Consider the following 23525-nt stretch of genomic DNA (forward strand, 5'->3'; position numbering starts at 1 on the left):
TCCAAATGGGTTCGGGCAAATTCCTCAAGCATGACACATATATATGGTTCCCACACATGCTATAACATAACTAATTCTGACTTCTGTATGACATATGAAGACACTGTTAACACTATATGCCCAACAACAGAGTGAACAAAATAGAAATCTGAAATAATGTACATAATCATCATGGTTTCATATGTAACTGGTAAAGCAAACAAAACATTTTTCTGGATTTTATGCCATGATTCTTACCTATTGGTAAAGTTCTCTACATTTACCTTACTTTCTGTTTTATGAAGCACTCCATTATTTCAAATTGGGCATTATCTTCTCAATTATCTACAAGTATGGGATTAATATGAATGAAAACTATATTCTGAAAATTAAACATATTCCATTAGGAAATAATCTATCAAAACAAACATTTTAAAGAATAAATTTGACTCAAAACTTTCAAGACTAAGCAAGTACCAGAATACTTGAATCAACAGATATGAGTGGTAACTGCCTATCAGAGAGCAAATGCATTCAATATTGAATATTATATCCTACATTTGACTCCAAAATTCTCTTTGAATGTTAAGTTCAAAAGAGTTAACTTGAACACCAAGAATATTTTAGCCCTTGTCTTGGGCTCACTACATTCAATTTTAGTTCTTTGAAAAAATGATGGTGTGCTAACAAGACCCTCCATTACCTGCCTGTTTTAATTCACTGTTTTGGCTTCCATAATCACTTTGTTTCTACACTCAACAAGTGACTTTACTGTTATAGCTGTGGTATTAGCAATAACATTCAATTAACACTCACACTGTGAGCGACAGTTATACCTCACTAACACCTAACTTCTACCTTCTGCTCTCTTGCTAAATGGTCGCTAATGTAACAGCTAATCTCTTCTTTGCACTTAATAATATTCCCAAATGGAAAGAAAATTCACATCTGTAAAAAGCAGCATGGAATATTTGGGGGGAAATCACAGTATGTAAAGCAAATTAACCTGTCAACTAACAAGAATTTATTGATCATCAATATCACTATGGGATAATACAAAGCAAGCTAGTGGATGATGAGAGAAGCATACATTAAGTTTTCCTATTTTCATGGAACTCACCAACAAATAAAATAGAGATTGTAAACACATATCAAAACACACAGCCAAGGAAAAATAAAGAAATAAGATTTGTATAACTAACAATTGTGTAAATTTTCTTCTTGAAATTTGTATTTTTACATTTTACCTGTAGATGAATTATCCAGTTTGAGTAGTGCTCTAGGATTTTATATAAGTGAAATCATATCACATCTTCTTTTTTTGTGTCCGACACTTTTTACTAAGCAAAATGGTTTTGATATTCATCTGTGTTGTTTTATATACCAATAATTGATCTTTATCCTGGGTAATATTTAATTGCATTAATATGGTACAATTTCTTAATACCTTCATTTGATGGACATTTAGGTTGTTCCCAGTTTTGGATTTTGAGAATACAGATGTCAGGAACACTCATGCACAAGTATTTGTGTGATGCATGTTTTTGTTTCTCTTGTTTAAACAAGTAGAAGATAATTAGTGGCTCTATGTAAGCACGTTCAACAAAATTCTCAAGGTGTTTTTCAAAGCACTTTTACTGTTTCATAACCCCCTCAACAATAAAACGTACTTACAAATGCTCCACATCCTTATCAACATTTGATGTCATCAGCCTTTTAATCTGAGCCATTCTGATGCAGGTGTTGTGATACTAATTATTTTAATTTGCATTTTTCTGATGAATAATTATGCTGAACATATTTTATATGTTAATTCAACATGTATATCTTCCTTTTTTGAAAGGCTTGTTTAAATCTTTTAACCATTTTTACTGCAGTTTGTTTTCTTATTATCAAATTGCAGGCATTCTTTGTATATTCAGATACCAGATTCTTTGTCAGATATAACTATTGCAAATATATGTCTTAGTTTGTAGCTTGTCTTTTCATTCTATTAATAAAGTATTTTAAAGAGCAGATGTTCTTAATTTTCATAATGTTTAATCTAATTTTATGATTTGTGCTTTTTATGTTTTATGTAAGAAATCTTGCTTACCTCAAGGTTATAAAGATTGTCTTCTATATTTTCTTTAGACATTTTGTAGATTTAGCTTTTATGTTTAAGTTTATGATTCATTTTGGCTTACTTTTCATGGGTGTTACAAAGAAATGGCTGAGGCTCATTTTTATCCAAATGGCTACTGTTCCCCCAAACTACCTGATGAAAAGAAAAAACCTTTCTCTAATTAAATTTCTTTAGCAACTATGTCAAATATGAATTGACCACTGTAGCCCTATTCAGTTCTACCTCTAAGTAGGGCTGTATTGTAACAGTAGTTCATTTTCAGCTTGTATTTACTGTACCAACTGATCCATGAACCAATCTCAGCTTTTTTCCTCCTCCTTCAGCTGGTTATAAGTAATTCCCCTTGTGGCCATAACGGTGAGCTGAGGAAGAGGTGCAGAAGATAAGTTTGAAATATTTGTGCAGTTCATTGGTCTTATGCCTTCTGACCCCACAGGTACCTCATCTCAGATATATCTTATACTTTTGTGGATCTGTCAGACCCAGATCAAGAGAAGCTTTGGTTGCATGGTGGTTTGATGTTTTATGGTTAGATTCTTTATTTTTACTAGGGGCCTCTTTTAAATGGTGTATATCTCTGCGGCAGATAGCACATCTTCCTACTAGACCTCCATAGGTCTATGTTGTGATTTGATTATGGAGTTTGTCCTAAATCTACATAGTGGTTTTCCCTGCTACAGATACCTTTAGAGATATGGTTCTCAACCAGGGAAAATTCTGCCTCCAGCAGACATTGAGCCATGTCTGAAGACGTGTTTGATTGTCATGACTGGGGGTGGGAATGAATCAGAGCAGTATTCTCATATTCTGAAGTGTGGAGTATGCTGCTTCCAGAACTTGATGAGGACTTCCAAGTGTTTTGCTTCCTTCTTAGGTGTGGAAAGTGTGAGTTGTAATAATTTTGTCCTTTTTTGAAGAATCTTTCCTAGAATGCCCCTGGCCTCTAGACCACTAAAAACTTCAGGCCCTTGAAACATTATAGGTTCTCTCACTTCTGGAACACATGTACCTTAACAAGGCCTCTGATATACTTGCCATGTCTTGCTCATCTGGTTTAATTAACTTAATGTCATCAGAAGAGTGGACCACTTTTGTCTTCTGTGAAACGTCCAGATGGTCCAGGCCCCTTCTGAGTTTATTAAGGCAGAAAAATTAACGTAGCCTTGGAGCACAATGTTAAATGTATTTTCTTGTTTGTCCCATATAAATGTAAACTGCTTTGATCATTTCTCTTGAAAAGAATGAAAAAAATGTTTTTACTTGATCATGACTGCATGCCTGAGGCTGAGTTAATCTTTTCTCACCAAGATACCATATTTGGCATATCAGCTACAGTTGGGCCTACTATTTGGTTGAGTTTGTGATAGTCAACTGTCATTTGCCAAGATCAATTTTCTTTTGTAGGTTCTAGATTATGAATTAAATGGGAATATGATGAGGACCAACCCTTTACATCCTTTAGATAATTAAGGACAGAACTAATCTCTGCTATTTCCCCTGGAAGTTGTTATTGATTTGTACTATCTTGGCCAGGAAAAGGGACAGTTTCAGATGCCTCCTCTTGGCTCACCACACTATAACAACTGTTAACAGCTAATGGACCATTGCAGGGGTTCTGTCAACTACCAAGTATATCCACTGAGTTATATATTTGAAGACCAGGAAAATTACTTCCATGTGAGTTCACAGACCCCAGTACACTTACTGAGAGCCAAGCCAGGGTCAGGACTCCATTTATTACTTATACCCCATTCACCCCCACTCTAATGGAGATAAAAGTGGGTCATAATGATGCCTCAAGTCCAGCTATGAATGTCAACTTAGATCCTGTATACATCAATTCTTGACCCCCATCGTACAGTTACCTGTGTAAGTTGCTATAGGTACTTTTGCAGAAGGCCTAGGGGAATTATTACTATATACTCTTTTGGGGTATTGTAGAGTCCCTTCTCAAAGGGACTCTGCCTCTTCTTCGGACAGTGGTCTCTGAGTCACAGAACCATATTAGGTCAAGAAATTGAAAAGGGTCTTATGAATTCCTACTGGAGGCTGTCTTCAGAATTCTAATCATCCAATATTCTTATTTGCTGCCCAGCTATTTTACTCTTAAGAACATCGTGTCCTATTAATTACATTTGTATCCATAGCCTTCTGAAAATCAGCATACCTCCACCCACTGCCACTCTGCCACCCTTTACAGTAATTATGACACCTTGTTTTTGACGGTTAAGCAATACAGTATGGTGTCTATTGTTTCTAAATCTTATTAACCCCATTGCTGTTAGAAAGCCCAGTTCTATAACAGTATTTCTTATGGTCAATTCTAGCCTGTGGAGGACAGTTCCTCATGTGCATCTCAACAATGCTGGTTCTCTTACCACATTTGTAAATGAAGTGTCCTTTGGTTCCTCCCAGAGATAAGAAACCAATGATGACTGTCCCAGCCTTAATAGTATATCCACTGTAGCCTATACACTACCCTGAGCCTTTTGATCTCTTCATTTTTGTCTCTCACACAATATTACTTTACTTAATTTGGGCCATCCCTTTTTCCAAGCTTCCAAGAGACATCTTAGTAGCATGTTAGCACCATTTTGTAAGGTCCTTTGGAACTAAAGATATTAACTCCTATATAATGAAAGAGTATTGCCATTTTAATAATCTCTTCCCTATTCAATTTTATGTTTCATCTCCCCTGATCTAGAACCTTCATGATCCAGATTCATTCATACTCTCCTGGTTCTTGTTATATGTGTTTGCTAGGACATTTAGCAAATTTAGCATGTTTTCCATTTCCTCCTCCCTTGACAGACCAGCACTTCTTCAGCCATGTTATATTTTAATTTGACCCCAGTTATTCGTATTATGCCTGAGAGATGAGGTGAGAAGTAGAGGAGGGCTATAACATAGGGACTGAGAATAAAAAGCTAAGGAGGCACCTGCATTGTCTTCAAGCAAGGGAAAGCACTAAACTTTAATAGAGACTACTGGGTCATTTTGACTGGTCCAGGGAGTTCAGAGATATCTGGAATTATAAGATTCTTGAGTTCATCTATCCAAATATATTCATCCCAAGACTCAGGCCTTATTAGAACCCTGGCTTTGGCATAACAGATCTGATACAGCTGAGAATTCAAATGTCATAGGATTTCTACTTTTCTTATATATTTAAGTCCTGGGCCTGGTCCTCAGATTTTTCTGTCCTGTTGCTGGAGGAGATGAAAAACTCTATACACCCTGGTAAGGAGAACTTGTGTTTTAACATCACCTTAAATTGGTAAGTAGTTGTCCTCAGCTTTTTACTGTCTTTCTCTAATACTTTGATAGTTTCCATTGAGTGCCATTGAGTGCCTTAAAATTCCTTCTTTTCCAAAATTTCTCAAAAGTGTGATACACTGTGCTTTTCAGTATGGTTCTTTCTATGAATATGCCATCTCAGTTCCCCTCAAAGGAAAGCTTAAGCAGTAGTACCAACATAGCATGCGAGGGGCCAGTAGTACTCCACTTTCTGTCTGCAATGAGGCCCTCACTGCTAGTCAGCCTGCTGATGAACCAGCTAACACCAGTCCTGGTATCAACTTTCCTTGATTTGGTTCTTGGAAACATCTCTGTGACAGAGATTCACATGCATAGGTTTATTGAGTGCTTTCAAAGAAAACACCTGGGAGGACGTGAGAAAATCAGGATTGTGTAGAGGGAGAATGAAATGAAGTTACAACAGTGGCCTCAGTCCACCCCACCAGGAAACTCAGAAGATGGTGTACCCAGAATTGAGGCAAGCTGTCAGATCTTTGTACCTTTACATTGACTAATTATCAGACATGGGCTGTCAGTAGGGCCAGAGACCTGACTGTGGATGAGGCAACTTCTTTTAGTCAAAGAAAATTCCCAAAGAAGGACTTGACTGCAAGCAATCTGCAGCCAACACTCCTACTATTTGGAGAAACAAGTTCCTGGGTCCTGAAGGAGGACCCTGAGTGGCATACACCCTATCTTCCATATATTCTTTCAGCTCACAATTTGGAGATGCCTTGAAAGAGATTGATTTTACAGCATCAAAATCTATTCTAAAGTCTTTTGCTTACCTTAATTTCAAATCCTACTTTAGATTGCTATGCTGAATTCTCTGGAGCAAAGACCCCTAGCTGCTGATTCTCTTCCTCAAAGAATTCTTGTTTTGTTTGGTCTGGACATCTTATTACTTGCAATAAAGACTGTATTTCCCAACTTTCCTTGCTGTGATGTGGCCATGTAATCAAATACATGAAAACTGAGTGCAAGCAGAAGTGCCATTAGACAGAAAGTATTCTTTTCTTCCATCCTGCTGAATATAATGACAAGAATTTCATTGTGGACCATGCATTAAAGGCTATACGCTAAACACAGAAAATAGAAATCTACACGTAGTTTGGGTCCCAGAGACCTTGTAGCTGTCATATATTCATATATTTATAGGCGAAAGAAATAAACTATGATACTATTTAAGCAATTATATTTTGGGTCTCTGTTACTCAGCTAATCCTGTTTCTAACTATTGTCGTCACTTGTGGTTATATTCAGGAGCTATTTAATTATGGGATATAACAGTTCTGAAGAATATTGCATCTTATGGAATGCTTGGGCAGAAGTAGGAGAATGGATCCCAGGAAGAAACTAACGATGGGAATTTAAATATCAAAATGGAACAGATAGTATTTATGCTCCAGATATTTGAAAAGGGTTAGTCTCTAACAGAAAAGGCGGATAGACTCACCGCATGAAAGCAAAGTTTGAAATTCACATTTATCCATAAATATATCCTCTCTGAATAGTTTATGCATCCTTTTACTTTCTAGGAACAGATTATACTCTTTTTGTTTTACATTGTAATTCCCTTTAGAAATTCCAAATAATCCCACTTCCTTTTTGGAAACAAAAGGATGGATGAAGTGGTCTTTCTGCACATCACCATGGTGCTGAGGAAAGCCTGGCATTTACAAGTGGTAATCCTGAAATTTAAGACAATATTCAGCAACTAAAAAAGCAGAGGCCCAACAGTTTAGAGCATTATGGAGAGCAGCTGAGATATGGATGGATTAAAAAGAGACTCTTTCTACAAATTCATGCTGCACATCAGAACCATCTGTGTGGGGGGGAGGAGGTTTAAAAATACTAATGTCTAAGCTCCGTGGTAGACCAATTAAATCAAAATCTGGTCTAGGATTTTTTGTCTTATTTTGTTTCTAAATTCTCAAGGTGATTCTAATATGCAGTATTAGAGAAAGCTAACACTTAAAGGGTGTTATGAGGTGTCAGGTGGGCAGTTATTTGAATTGTATGTCCTATACAAAATGACCACACCTTTTGAAAACATGTCCTTTGAGAAAGCTCAGCTATTTTACTATCATATTTAATATAATGTTTGTAATAATTCTAACAACTAAAGAATAACATTTGGGCAGAAGAACTAAATAGATATTTCTCCAAAGAAGACATACAGATGACCAACAGGCACATGAAAAGATGCTGAATATTGCTCAATTTTTAGAGAAATGCAAATCAAAACTACAATGAGGTATCACCTCACACCGGTCAGACTGGCCATCATCAAAAAGTCTATAAATAATAAATACTGCAGAGGGCATGGAGAAATAGGAACCCTCTACACTGTTGGTGGGAATGTAAATTGGTACAGCCACAATGGAGAACAGTATAGAGGTCCCTTAAAAAACTAAAAATAGGGCTTCCCTGGTGGCGCAGTAGTTGAGAGTCTGCCTGCCGATGCAGGGGACACGGGTTTGTGCCCCAGTCCGGGAAGATCCCACATGCCGCGGAGCGGCTAGGCCCGTGAGCCACGGCCGCTGAGCCTGAGCATCCGGAGCCTGTGCTCCGCAACAGGAGAGGCCACAACAGTGAGAGGCCCACGTACCGCAAAAAAAAAAAAAAAAACAACTAAAAATAGAGCTACCGTATGATTCTGCAATCTCACTCCTGGGCATATATTTGGAGAAAATTCAAATTCGAAAAGATACATGCAACCCGATGTTCACAGCCGCACTATTTACAACAGCCAAGACATGGAAGCAACTGAAAAGTTCAGTGACAGATGAATGGATGGAGAAGATGTGTTATATATATACAATGGAATACTACTCAGCCATAAAAAATGAATGAAATAATGCCATTTGCAGCAACGTGGATGAACCTAGAGATTATCGTATTAAGTAAAGTAAATCAGACAGAGAAAGACAAGTATCATATGATATCCCTTATATGTGGAATCTAAAAAAATGATACAAAAGAACTTATTTACAAACAGAAATAGACTCATAGACATAGAAAACAAATTTATGGTTACCAAGGGAATAGCAGGGGGAGGGGGAGAGACAAATTAGGAGTTTGGGATTAACATATACATACTACTTTATATAAAATAGGTAAATAAGGATCCACTGTATAGCACAGGAAGCTATGTTCAATATCTTGTAAAAATCTATAATGGAAAAGAATATATATATATTTATTTATTTAGAATATATATATATATATATATATATATATATAAAATTGAATCACTTTGCTGTATACCTGAAACTAACACAGCACTGTAAACTAAATAGATTTCAATTTTAAAAATCATTATAAAAAAGAATAACATTTTTATCTAGATTTTTTATCTAAAGAAAGCCTCTATTTTTTTTCCTTTTAAAGAATAAAAAATAAAAATAGTAAACATAAAAATAACCTAGACCATAGAAGGAATTAAAATTGTGATACTCTGAAATTCTCTCTAAATTTTATTTTAGGCCTTAACCTGGGGCCACCAGAGTCAGCCTCGATATAGTTTGTGATAGAATATCTCACTTTAAACACAAATGGCCTACTCATCCAGTTTGGAATGGGTTATGTTTTTACTCTCAGTGTCATTTCTGCTTTGGCTGGTCTCATTTGCAGTGTCTGGGTTGAGGACAAAGTCTCTTATTGTTTGTTTTTCTTCTATAAGCTCACATTTAAGACAACTACAGCACAGCTGGGCAAATATGCTGGCATGCAAGCACCTTTCCATTTCAAAGCTCCATTGTGAAGAGGAAGCCCAGAGAGTCAACAGAAAAATGAATTACAATTGAAGGAACAATCTAATAATATTCAAACACTATTTTTAAACCTTGACAAAATTAAGATACTCATGGTTAATTATTTATTATTGTCAGGTTTATTTTGAACATTTTTCCGTAGGACTCTAGACCTATAGGTCCGTTATTCTAAGCAAAACTCTGTCACTCCTGATGCTACTTAAATCTTAAAGAGAATTGAATGTCAGCAAAATCATAGTTGAAATGGTGTGTGTGTGTGTGTGTGTGTGTGTGTGTGTGTTTAATCTGGGGACAAAAAAATGTTGCCTGCCATCATCAGCCACTGCAGCCGACCCTATGGTGCTCTCTGAGGGGAATTCGGGATGGAAAAAAACAGTATACTGGCCATAGATAGTTAAAGATGTATATAAAGGAATAATTTAACTGAGCCCAGACTCCTGCATGTTCCCATACATAGAAAAGCACTAAAATCTTTAACCTGAAATGTCTGGGTTTTTTTGTGATTTAACAGTAATCTTTCAATGTTCGACTACATATTTGGGTGTTTTCTTTAGCAAAAACTCCTATATATCCTGGCGCCTTCCTTACCGCTCTGTCACTATTCCTCAGAGCTATCTGAGAGGCTGTCTCCCAGACTGCAGTTCTCAGTAAGGTCCCCAAATAAAGCATCGCAACTTTTAGGTTGTGCTTTTTTTTTTTTCGGTCAAGAAATCATATAGATTTGCCCTGGGCCTTCTGGCTAGTTCTGTAGATGACTGTTCCAAGTATGAAGTTTGGTCTTGCCTTTTCCAATACATGTAAAGAAATAATATTCATGGAGCCAACAAAGAGCCTATAGTGGGATATGATTCAGTTCCCCTTTATTTGTGATGTGAAGCCCAGAAATGATCATTCCTACTGTGTTGTGAATTAGACTACAGAGTGAAGGGCAAAGGCACATAGATATTGATAATGCATGTTAATTATAGGCTGGCTTCCTATTTTATAGCAAGGACTTCTTCGTGATGGCTTCCAAGGCGCTGACTGACCAGGAGAAGTGCTTATAACCCTCTTACCAACTGCAGTGTGGAAGTGAGTGCTAGATAGGTAAGTAGACGGGGAAAAGGTAACAAGGAGAAAGATGAGAGTAAAGGAGTTTCTGTGATTTATTCACAGAGGACAATTCTTAGGTTAAGGTTTGTGGGGTTTTTTTCAGCATATTACTGAATAGGGCTGTTTCTCAAAATAAAAACCCTGAAGAATTAAAATTCCCAAAAGTGAGGGTGGTGAATGGTGAATTTTTGAAATAAGACCTGCTTTACAGAGAAAGATCTAGGAAATTTTGGGACATCTAACATACTGTTCAACTTCTAATTTCAACTTTTATGTCTAGCTGGAGATCAGCTGTCTTTCAGGAGTGTAGAGTCAAAGGGACAAAAATGCAAACATGTCTGTTAATATCTGCTTTATGGATATGTATGAAATGTCAGTAACCTGGTGACTCTAAAACATTTGATTTAAAATCATGTTCTTCTGGCTCATTTTGAAATGTCTCTGATAAGTAGCTTCCAAATAGGGTAATAAACATAAAAAGTGAGAATGTATATACGTGTATCTGTGTATACACACACACACACACACACACACACACACACACACACACACAGAGTTAGAAAGGTGATATAGTAACAAAAACAAAAAAGTAAACAGTTATAAGAAAATTCAAAACAATTTTATGGTAACAAATTTGAAAACTTTGTTACATGAGAAGCTTTCTAAAAACATAACTTTTTAAATAATAAAGAATATAATCAAATAATAATTTCACTAGAAAAATAGAAACCTGTGGCAGAGGACTTTTATGAACTTGCACCACCACTTCTACCCACTTACTTTCAACTGTGCCCATACTCTCTATCTTCTGTTCTGTTACTATGAATGCCCTATCTCTGTACTCACTAAGGTCAGCTCCTCTACTAGTGCCCAAGACAGCGTCATCTGTCTCCTATTTACTGCTTTAACAATTTCCCCTCTTTCCACTACAAAATCGAAATATTCATTATCTATTAAAACTGATTCAAATCAAGATTTCTTACTTCTCCACTGACACTTTTGTTAGAAAGCTCAGCCAAATCCTCTATATTGCTACATTCAGAGCTCAATTCTCAACTCTTATCTTAAATGACTTACCGGCAGCATTTAACACAATTGGTCACTCTCTCCTCCTTAAACACATTTTTCTTTTGGCTTCCAGTAAACCTACTTTTCTTTCAGGCCGCTATCTCTCAATCTTTTTTGCTGGTGTCTCTTTTCTCCTTGATCTCAAAATGTTTAAGTTTCTCTGGACTTGATCCTTGGACTTCTCTTTGCTTCCTGCAATCATTCCTTAGCTTCTACCATCTCCTTTACACTCTCCTAGAATACTTTCATTTTTGTTTATTAGTTCAAGCTTAAGTGTTGTTGAATGTCTTACTTTATACAGGTCTGTTCAGTAATAAAAACAAAAGGGAAGACATTTTCTCCATGATGCCTTGATGTCTTTCAAAAAAGATTATTATAACCTAAAATCGTATAGAATTGGTTGATGAGAAAAATTTTTATTTTGGAAATTTAAAAATATAACCCAAAGCGTATGAGTCCCCAAATATTTTCAATAATTTTTTAAATTGTCAACATTTGCCACTCTTGTTTTGTCAATACTCTCATTCTTATACTTGACCCATTCTTGCGTTTTGTAAAGTACACTACAGACAAACTGATTCAACTTAGTTACCAAAAATTAATGGCTGAATAAGCAGTGTTAAATATTCTGGTAAGCTGTGGACTGCTAAGAAGTTCTTGTAATTTTGTTGATTATTTAAAAGCACATAATTTTACTGTGGCATCTTATTCAGCAATTACTGAAGTATTATTATAGGTAGGTAAAAATGAGTACAAATACACACATGAGCACACACTCGCAGTCTTTATGCGTGTGGCTAGCAATGCAATAATTTGTATCAGTATGCTCATGGTGTTGTTACATAAGATTATACAAGATTATCTTCAGGGATTCTAAAGTTTTGTAATTGCATTTGGAAAAAGTGTACATTTAGTTCAAGATTTTTCCTTTATGTTCATGAATATAAGTAAATATTATGTTATAAACCTGTGGAGAAAAATCTTGGGATATTTATCCACTTGAAGATAGCTTGGAGCAGAAAAAAATACTCAAGGGCTTTTGGAACAGAAATAATATTACAATATAAAAATCCTGGAGGGAATGTGAGCAGGGTCCACATCAAATGTTGAGGGCCCACAGGTTAACCATTTCTGTGGCAGCAAGAAATTTGTGGAGAGGATTTAATCTGCTCAACCAAGTTTCATGGTTAATGGCATGATGGGTAAAAGTACTTTCACATTGACCACTGTGCCCATCTTTGAGAATGTGGCTTAAAGGTATACCAGCCCCTCTCACCTGCTACTCTCACAGCTTTCCATAAGTTCATGGTGTAATAGGCATTAGAGCTCTTAATACAGGTTTTCACCAACTCATAACTCCTCCTCAGTGGGAGACGTGCCTCACTAGAATGCAGGCAAATTAACATAAAATTGCCAACCAATTCTGTTAACCAAATGACAGAACTAGTATGACAGATTTATTTTCCAAGGCAACGAATATCTGGGGGGCCTAAACAACTATTAGAAGGAGCACATGGCTTTGTAAATTGATCAAAGTTAGCCTTTGCTTAATACACTATTGAACAATATACTGTTTGTCAATGTATCTGCATTTGTGATAAAAATGCAAGTTTATTTTAAAATTGTTGAATTTATTGTGGAATTTTCATTGGGTATATCTCAATCAAGCAATACAAAAGTATTATTATTAGCAAGTACAGGGACTCACAATAAAAGATAGAGAAAGCTGCTAACATAATGAAGCAAATAAATGAAAATCAGAAACTCTGAAAAAACTGACAGAGGAGGGAACTATCAGCTATATAGGTTTTAAAATCTTAGGGAAAATATCTATGGTTAACATATATTAACTCCAACTAAAATACATGCGTGCATATATAAATATAGTAAATACTTAGCATGCATAAAAGCTATATTACTGAATAAAGTCCCAAATCTACTGACTATTTAAAAATTATACTACATCCTCTATGACATAAAGCTTAACTGAAAATATTAAGTGATCCTTTGAGATAATTAAATATTCTATAAACATAAAATAAAATTATTTATAAATCTCATGAAACCATTTTTGCTGCTTTTCAAATTTCAACAGTTCATTTTTTCACCAGACTGAAATATTTGTGTTGTTTGAAGTAAAAGGCAGTTTTACAAATATTGTTCTCTTTCCCTCTCTCCCTCTCTCTTTTGTTTGATATAAAATTTACAGAATGTTTATCATTTCCATATCAGAACAACAGGAAATTCAATATTCTACTTTTCATTTTTCCATAATTCCTCTTACCTAAATTAAAACAATTCTTTTTTTTTTCCCCAGTAAGATTTCTTCACTTTTAAATACAGAAAAAGTGACTGGTTTCTTTTAGGAGTCCCTTTTCTCATAAAACCACAAGATTTTATCACTACACATGTGACTGCACACAGAAGAAGTAGAATAAAATGATGCCACACTGAGCCACAGATGCTGGACAGTGAGCTAGGATTGCTCACCACACACTCATTTGCACAAGCCAGCCCCCAGTGGATAAGATTAAGTTTGTCTCAGGACCATCACAAGCCATCCCATATCATGAAACTTCAGCTTGCAACTGGAGGATCCAAATGTTTTAATAAACCTATTCAAAGGTTCTGCTATATCTATAATAATGAAGAATAGAACTAACAGGGCTAATTGAAACACAAATACTATCTAAGCAGTTCAACTTAACAATTGGTAGCAACTCGCTTCTAAGGCAGAGAGAAGAAAAGGAAGATTCTAGACAATATACTAACTTTCTAACCACCATGCTTCCTCTATTTTCGTGCTTGTTCTCTAGCATCACAGTTTACAGATTTAGTTACATTGTTTTCTATAATAGTAGTTTTCACAAGCTTTTCAGAGTTAGGTTTACAATATAGATACAAAAGTTGAAAAAAAAAAAGAATCAAATAGATTTGATTGCTGGTGAAGTTCCCAAATTATTATTCAGGGAGGAGCAGGGAAAACAACTCTTGATTAAGATTCTTTTGTTTCTTTCAATATAGAAATATATTTCCTTTTTTTCTCCTGACCCATTTCTAAGTATAGCATTTTAAAATTTCCTGTCTCAATATTATCCTAATCAGCCAACTGAAATCTATTTCTAATAGACCTCCCAGAGTGCATTTGATTATCAAGGTGAAACCAGGATCAGATTCCTGTCTTTAATGAATAACTAAATTTCCTGCTTCTGAAGAGGAGGATTGAGGAATTGTTGCAATCTAGTCTACCAATCAGAAATTTCAGAAAACAAGGAAGGTTGATGTGTCAGCAGCTGAATTTTGCAAACAAAGCAAAGATGCATTTCTTCCCTCTCTCATTAAACAAATAAAAAAGGACTAAATTAAATCAAACAGTTTAGGGTTACTGTATATAAGCGGGAGTAGGAAAATGAAGATGCACATTCAATGTGGAATATTAATATTTAGTTATTTGTCCATTATAACAGTTTAGAGGAATGAACTTTTATTTAAAGATTAATCTAATTGGAGCTCACCATTGAATTTTCCAGAATTTTGTTTTGTTTTGTTCCTTTCCAGTATATTTCTAAAAGTTTTGGGCTAGGTCATTATTACTTCTAAAGCAGAGTTCAAATCTCTAAATGTAGTCATCCCATTAAATGAGACATTTTCATGCAAAAAAAAGTAGATTAATAAAAAGTAGTTCAGAGGTAGCTTATGAGTCATTTCCTTTATTTCATCAAATATTTCTCTAGATCCTGAAGTGAAAAGGACATGCTGTGTTAATTGCTAGCAGAGCTTTACCTTCTCTCTGTTCCTGTTTTGGTCTTTCTTCCCAGCATGGCCTTCCCTTTACTCCTTTCTTTTGCTCCTTACCTCTCCAAACAGGTACCTGATTGCAACCACACTTGATTTAAGAAAAACTGAAAAAAAACATTAAAACCTTCAGGTCTAATCCTGCACAGAAGATACAACTTAACAAGGCAAAAGATGAAAGGAAAGCAGAAAGGACTGGGAAAAAAAGGAAGGCACAACAGAGGAGCAGATCAGGACTCTGACACAGAAAGGGAATGCAATTCACATGAACTTTAAAAAAACTTCATACTTTCAAAAATAAATTTCCCTTTGAAAAAACTCTACAAAAAGTTTGTCTATTTCTTTTATCTTCTAGTTCTTCAGTGAATCTGAAATATTCCCTCAAGAGAGGGATGAAAAAAAAGGACATTTTATTCTATATTAGGAGTTAAATTGAGAAATGAAATTCTTTATACAATCCAAACTGTAGTGCAGCTAAAAATTATTTTCTTAATCTCAGAAGGTAGTGAGGAACACATTTGCTCTTTAATTGCACATGCTTTAAAGTTTGTAGATAATTTAAACAGCAGAACTGTATACAGTATGTTGATTTGGGTAAAGTTTTAGACCATTAAACAATTTATTTAGATAAAAGATTTTATATCTTCACAAATTCAAAGCAGTTAGTACTGATATAAAGATGATACTGAAGTAAGTTATTCTAACTGAAAAATTTTAATAATCCTATTCGCAAAGTCATTCCTGATTTGGCCAACCATTGTCTTACTGTTTTCCATTGTACTCCCTTTCAACACAACTCTCTACTCTCTTTTTATCAAGTTGACTTATTTGCCTTAGTGCTAATATGATAATTTCCTTCCCATTGTTAACTTATTCTTTCATTTTTCATTCATTCTTGAGTTACTGTGTTAGTACACTTTCATTGTGTACGCACTCTCTTCTTGCCAGTGAGTTAGGAGACAACTAAACAGAAATGACTAAGACAGAATCTCTGCTGAAGTGATGATAGTTTAATGAAAGTGACACAGGAACTAAATTTACAATACAATAGAAATGTGAATAAAAGATCATATTGCAAGAGGAAGGAAACAAATTCTTTCTGAGTTGCAGGATGCTGGGCATAAGAGAAGACTCAGAGGAAGCAATCATTGGATGGGTCTTGAAGATGAAGAAAGTCATACTACATGGAGCCTTTAACAAGGCTGAGGCATCAACCAGGTACTGGTAGAACACAGAACACAACCTACATAGACTTCATCATGTTGCTGAGTTTTCCTTAATATTTTCCTGGAGAATCTATGGACTCTGGTGTACTAGTCTCCAAACAGGGAAGCCTGCAATATGGCTGAGATATCCACATATATCAAAAGCTATTCTTAAACAACATCTTTCAAATAGCTTAACCTAATGATTCTCAGGCAAATGTAGGGAAAGAAATGTTAAAATATTATTTAACTCAATTCATGAGAGTTTCAGTAAAATGACAGTATGACTGACTCAAAGAGTAGCTGAGAAGCTAGGCTATTTATAGGATGTTAAGTTCACTGAGTAGGTTACAAAATTGGTTACTGTCCACGAAGGCTGTGAAACAAAAATCTTTACAGTTATGTGTTCCATAGAACAGAAATTATTTATATCTCTACTGGACAAATATCTACAAGCTAACTTTAAATTATCAGACATGTTAAACTTACATCAATGGTAAATGGTGAATCAAATTAAGTACATGCTCCTAAATAATTTTCAGTGCTCTTTGCCCTAGTATAACATTGAAAGGACCTATCACCCACTTTTTGCCTTATTTTACAATTTTGGATAATTTTTCAGACAGTGTACATATAATCCCGACTTACAGCCAGTGTTGATAAGACCTAAACTCAGAGTTCCTATGACTATCAAGTCAACACACACCATATTTATCACCTTATTACGTGATATATGTGGTATCAGGAGTGGCATGTGGAGGATGGTTGATGCCAGAATTGGAGTTATGGAGGCATTAAATCAGTGGCTTCAGGACTGTGGCAGAGGTGAGAAAAATGCATTTGTAGGAGGTACATGAACAGCTAATCCCACTCCTGACCATTTGTTTTATATAAGATGACTATATATTATTTAGTGACAAATCTTATGATATTAATTTTAAATTGACTGAAATAATGAATTATCTAGAATGCAAGGTTTAAATGACCTCTTTTTCTAGAATTATTAAAATATTGAAAATATTTCTTTGAATTACTGATTTGATTGAATAATATAATAAATTACATATGTATCTATCATGATATATTTGAAAACATAACAGCTGAAAACTTCCCTAACCTGGGAAAGAAAATAGTCACCCAAGTCCAGGAAGCACAGAGAATCCCATACAGAATGAACCCAAAGAGGAACACACCAAGACACACTGTATTTAAAATGACAGTAACTGTAATTTTACCAAAAGTATTAGGGCATACAACTGCTAGACTGAATTTGTTGAAATAAGACAGAATTATACATTTAGAAATAAGAGGCAAACCCAGAGTTAGGCTGAAGTTGTAGAGCAAAGAAGAGTTCTTTTATAAGACCAAAACAAATTTCATATAACATGCAAATATTAAATATATCTGACTCACATTTACTAGGTATTACTCTCTTTAAGGTTAGTAAGAATAATCACTCCACTTTTCCTGGGTTGTCACAAGCCATATGGTAGTTAAATACAAATGAGAAAACAAAGGCACAAGGGCATATATAGTCAATCTGTTACTTCCACTCATATTAAGGATACATGGGCATTGCTACTTATGACTAGCTTGATTATCACATAATTAATAGTTGGTATTAAAAATGTTCAGCTTCTTATATTGCTGAAGTGTGGGCTCTGTCTTAAAATACAGATGGAAAACAATAAAATAATATAAATAATTTATTTTGTCCATGCATCGGTGTAGTTGAAAGTTTATTCTGGCATCATGCTTTATTCATTTGATGTAATTGAAAAATTTTCCTCAGGGTACCATGTATTTAATTTTTATTCAACCATAAACTGAAGCAGTCAGGAGCAGCAGCTGTTTTACTAAGTAAGGAGAAATTTTATGGGTTTTTTTTTTTTCTTCTCTCTTCAGCCTGTAAGAAGTTCTAATCTTTGGTATGTCCAAATCTTATCTTTGCAGGTTAAGTGGAAGTGGAAGGAATCATAATAATAATTCAAAATTTTAAAAATGCAATTGAGGAAATTTGTTTTGACTCGATTTTTCAACATACAGGTCCCTACGCTGTGTTTCATGATGTTTATATATATTTAGTATTTACTAACAAATTAGTGATTAAGTAAAATAAATAAGCATCAAATTAAAAGACTGTATTTATATTCATGCTGAAATATATATATATATATATATATATATATATATATATATGGCATTGGAAAACAGAAAAGAGATCCAAGCCTTTTAGAAGTAATTAATTTCTTTAAAATGACTGTTAATCTGTTATCACTTAGTCTTTTCTAGTTGCCTTTAATCTTGATGAGTTGATAATAAAGAGGTTTTAATGGTATGAGTGACACAGCAATTAAAGCCATAATTTGTTGTTGATGATAGATGCTATTTATCTCTAACTCTACCCTTTTCAGATATTATAATTTGCTAAGTGCTTTTCATTCAAATCCTGCAATGATTCTAAGACTGGCCCTTCCTATTTGTTCTCAGTACCACTACGTTTGTTCAAACTCTTTCTTTCTCACTCAATTTACCATGATAGAACTCTACTGATCTACTTGTCTACAGATTTTCATAAATAATTAAAACATTTCAATCCATTGTTGGTAGAATAATCTTAGGAAGAGCCCTTATTTTACTCCAATACCGAAACAAAAAACTATACAAGCTTTAATGATATTCCATAACCAATTCAATAATATCTATAATTTCTAACTTGACAATTCAGGTATTTTATGATTTGTTTCCCAGCAAACCTATTCATTCTTAGATCCTGTAATTTTACCTCAGTTTCTCTGGTGTTTGGCCAAAGTAAAATACAGAAAAAATTATCTTACCTAAATTCACCTGACTTGCTGCATTGGGCAAATAGTCCATAAATTTTATAAATCCAAACGACCAGTGCCAATACAGATGAGTTGACTACTTACCACGCATCACGTGTCTTTGTTTTCAGCCTTGTCATTTTTACTTATAAGTAAGAAATTAAAAGATATAGAGTATATATGCTTTGTTGTTGAGGAAAGCAATGGTGGAAAAGACCTACCTCTGAGAGCAAGTTCTTATATCGGTTTGCAATCCAAATTCATACATTTGTGAATTCTCAAATCCTTCAAAGTGTTAATATACTTTAATATGGTCCCTGGTTGGATATGTCCAAAATACCTGGGAAAAGCAAAACAAATCCTCTCTAGATAAACCCATTATAATCCTAGGCCACAAAGAATTTCACCAAATAATTTTCTAATAAAATTGAGTAGCTTGTAGTCAAAATCTTTTAGCGCCAAGAAAATTACTCATCATGAGCAAGAACTAGCCACTTCTCAACCAACGCAACATAATTAGACCTACAGAGACAACAAAGCCTTGAAGGGTATTTAGTCCTGTCCAAAACATTCATAACACATTTGGTCTATGTCAAAAGTCCTTGATATTTGGTCCTGTCCCAAACCATTTGGCATGGACCAAATATGCTCATGGACATTTTGGGTAGGACCAAATCTCAAGGACCTTTTGGCATGGACTACTGTCTGCTAACCAACAAAGACAAATATTTTTTAAACTTATGCTTACTACTATTTAGGGAAATAGAATACAAACTTGGAAGTATAAGCAGAAAATAAGAAACTATACAATTTTATTAAGCAGATTTGCAAAATTAACCAAATAAAATTTTTAAATGCAAAATACATTTTAAATTAAAACCCCAATGAGGGATAAAGCTACAGATGAGAATATATATATCTATATAGACATATCTGTATGTCAATATATACATATATCTCACTATATTCTAGGGAACTGCAGTTTCAATTTTTATACATCAAAAGTTATAGGAAAGAGAAGAAAAAGGCCAGGGCACACATTACTTAGTAACCTCAAAATGATACCTCTTATAAAGTGGAATCCCATCATATACCTCTCACCCCCAATACTACAACTGAAAGTAAAATTACATGTCTTAAAATTTGGTGTTGAATAAAGTGTGTGTGAGAGGTTCAACCATGACAGTTCATAACAAGCATTCTTATATGAATCTGCAGCCTAAATTCATAATAAACAATGACTTACTGCACCACTTTATACATGAACTTTTCTCTCTCTCCAATCAAACAGGAAGTCGCTGCTCTAAAATGCATTTCCCATCCATTCTTGAAGTGTGCCATTTTATCACTACTGGTTAAACAATGTTGGTGTTGTCGGCAATACCAACAACAGTCCTAGAACAGTGTTTATTGGGAGAAAACTCAGGGAGATAGGAGCAGGTGCATTGTTTCCTATTACCTATTGCTCTCTATGGCAACATACAGTGATTCAGCTGGGCTAAGTGTCAGAGTCTTATAATTTACAATATAAGGGAAGAATCACCTCCCTGATGTAATCAGGAGCTAGGGAGGAATCTTCTCATGACAATTCAATACTTTCATAACTATTCTGCCAACGCATCATTCATGGCTGGGGTAAACAATCCCTTGTCTGGCTTGATCTAAGTCTTCAGTCCAAGCTTTGTGGTTGTAGCTATCTGGCATGGCATCTGAGTGGTTTCTAGCACTGATCTGATCCCTCAGTATTTCACCAAGTTGACTGCCTTACATACTTACTTGTATATTTTCCATGAGCTGTTTTCAACTCACAAAAGATTCTTCACTTTATGAGGCCATCTCTATCCCGCTGGGAGGTCATCCTATAAGAAATCAATACTGGGCAAGTTAGCACTTACCCTCACTATTCATATAATTTTATAAAAACTGAACTTGTATGCAAAATGTCTCATCACTGTTTCCAATTCACCTAAATCCTATACAATATAAATCCTTTCTACTTCATTAAATCTTCCCAAACCTTTCATTCTACCTGACTAGATACCTAAGGCAGTGGTTTCCAATGATGGAATCCCAATGCATTTGTATACAGAGAATCATGGGAGAGAGAAAAAGAGAGGTGAATTAGAGGTGGTTTTTTGGAACTTCTATATATTTTATGCATGACATAATCTGTTAAAAAATCTAGCCATACTCCTAGATAGAAACATATACAAGAATATCTTCTTTCATGTGCCTGACAGAAGAAGAATGCAGACTTCCATCTATACCATACTGTGACATTTTTGTCTGAAACATTTATTTTGGTACTTAGCTTATGCCACCTTGAGTTGATCAGTTTCAATATATTTCTTGTTTTGAATCAGCTAAATTATATTATTTGGAGATAGCTTATCTTTAAGCCCTCCCAAGAAGCTAGCAAATTGCTAGGTTCTCAATACATTTTTATTGAGAAACGCAGTGAGTTTCAAAGTACTACATGTGACTTAAAAGATGGGATACTACTGTTTATGAATAACTCATCCTTTCTGTGAAAGTTGTTCACCAGTAGTTAGTGGTACAGTATATTGGCTGATTTTTTGATCAAGTTAAGAGATCAAGTTAAGATTTGATGTCTACAATAGAGGAATAAATGAATATTTGAGATTTTACTAATCTAAAACAACTAAAAACAATCTATGCCTATCAAATAATTGACTGATTGACCCTAGGTAACTGATATAACTTCTCTATCAACTTCTCCATTTAGAGTGATTACAAAGACCAAAGTCAAGTACCTTGTATGCTATAAAATTATTTTGTGACTGTGTCTTACTGTTAGTGGTACTGTAGTAGTACTAATACTGTATGATATTTGAAGGATTTAGCTTTTTCCTAGTACCATCCCATTAACTCCGGTGGACATATATATTTCCACCATTAATATTGGATATACACATAATAGAGGTAAATGTTAAATAAATAATAGAAAGGAAAAATAAATCAACAGACATGAAATGTTGGTTATGTGTTATATAACATTTCACAGTCTCTTCTTTTTCAATGCATGGTGCAAAAGACACCTATGAAGAGTACATTTATACAGATAAATCTAATAAATCTACCAAATAAGCCCATGTGTCCATCATGCTCTGCAGATATCCAGTTGGATTTCCATTTGTGAAATAAAAATTCGATTGTTAAAATACACAATAACAAATGTAATTTGAGTCTATGCCTGGAAACAATCAGAAAAATAATTATTTAAATTTTACACAAAATTGCAATTTAAAGTGTGTTCACATAAATCATATTTTGATATTTATAAAAAATCATGTGAGGTAGACAGGGCTGAAATTAACATGGCAGTTTCTAAAAAGTGTTAATGGCTTGACCAATACCACACAGACAGTAATTGTGGAGGCAGAAGAACCAAGGTCTTCTTCATCTAAATTGAGTGTTCTTTCCATTAATATATTTTTCATGCTGCCAAGTCAAGTGAGATGAATCTCACACTCTTCTTTTTTGCTCAGGAATCTGTCAGAAACCTTGCCCATGAGAATAATTAATTCTAATTAATTTATCATTAATTTTTCATTTAAAATTTATTTAAAATTGATAAAAATTGTTAATAAAAGGAGAGCTGATTAAACATAATGGCATAAGTGAACTAACTGAATTTTTATAAATGTTAAGAATTTTATATCTCAAGTAAAGTAATTCAGTGATAATTACTGAATAAATAAAACAAAACAAATAATAAAAACAAAACAAAAACACAGAAGAATCCATACCTTTAGTGTTATTTTATTTTGTGTTTGATGATAGACAAAAAGTTCTTTGCATACACAAAACTGTCACTTCTGGGTCACTAGTCCAAATGAGAATCATACTCCCAATGTCAAATTGTGCAGCAGTTGGCGAGTCTTTATTGTTCTTGTGTCAGTCTGCTTTCTACAAAGCATCACAAGTTTAGTAGCAAGATACAGACCTAGAGAGAAAGAAAAATAGAAACTAGAGGATTTCTTGTTTTAACTTAGCTGCGAGTTATGGGACCCCCAAATTGAAAATACTGTGACCCAGTTTAAATTTTTACTAGCACCCTCAAATCACTCAGAAAGAAAATTTAACAAAATGAGAGCATTTTCCTAAGAGTCACTCCATCATTCCCAAAAGATAAGTATAAGCAGAGATGTAACAAAACACAGTTCAGCCCTAAGATGCACAGAAAATGTGGGAGCAGGGTCAGCTTGAACAGTTGAGAGCAGGACCTTTATAAACGTTGAGTTTTAATAGTAAACCCCAATCTTAATGCAGTTCCCTCAGGAATCTAACATACAAGGAAGGGAGAAAGATCAGATGTACGTGAAGCATCTACTACATACCA

At 34.6% G+C, this 23525-nt stretch overlaps 1 long non-coding RNA gene across 2 annotated transcripts in view; it reads right to left on the bottom strand.

Moving 5' to 3' along the window:
* Nucleotides 1-23227, bottom strand: part of LOC307186891 — a 159201-nt gene extending 135974 nt beyond the window's left edge. For both annotated transcript variants that reach the window (XR_013828496.1, XR_013828497.1), the window contains exons 1-3: nt 22933-23227; nt 20939-21021; nt 19384-19502 (exon numbers count right to left, since the gene is read on the bottom strand). This is a non-coding gene — a long non-coding RNA (uncharacterized lncRNA). The remainder of the gene's footprint in view (nt 1-19383; nt 19503-20938; nt 21022-22932) is intronic.
* Nucleotides 23228-23525: the final 298 nt, after the last annotated feature.

The sequence above is a fragment of the Stenella coeruleoalba genome (assembly GCF_951394435.1).
Source record: "Stenella coeruleoalba genome assembly, chromosome: 5".
In the NCBI taxonomy this organism is placed as follows: domain Eukaryota; kingdom Metazoa; phylum Chordata; class Mammalia; order Artiodactyla; family Delphinidae; genus Stenella; species Stenella coeruleoalba.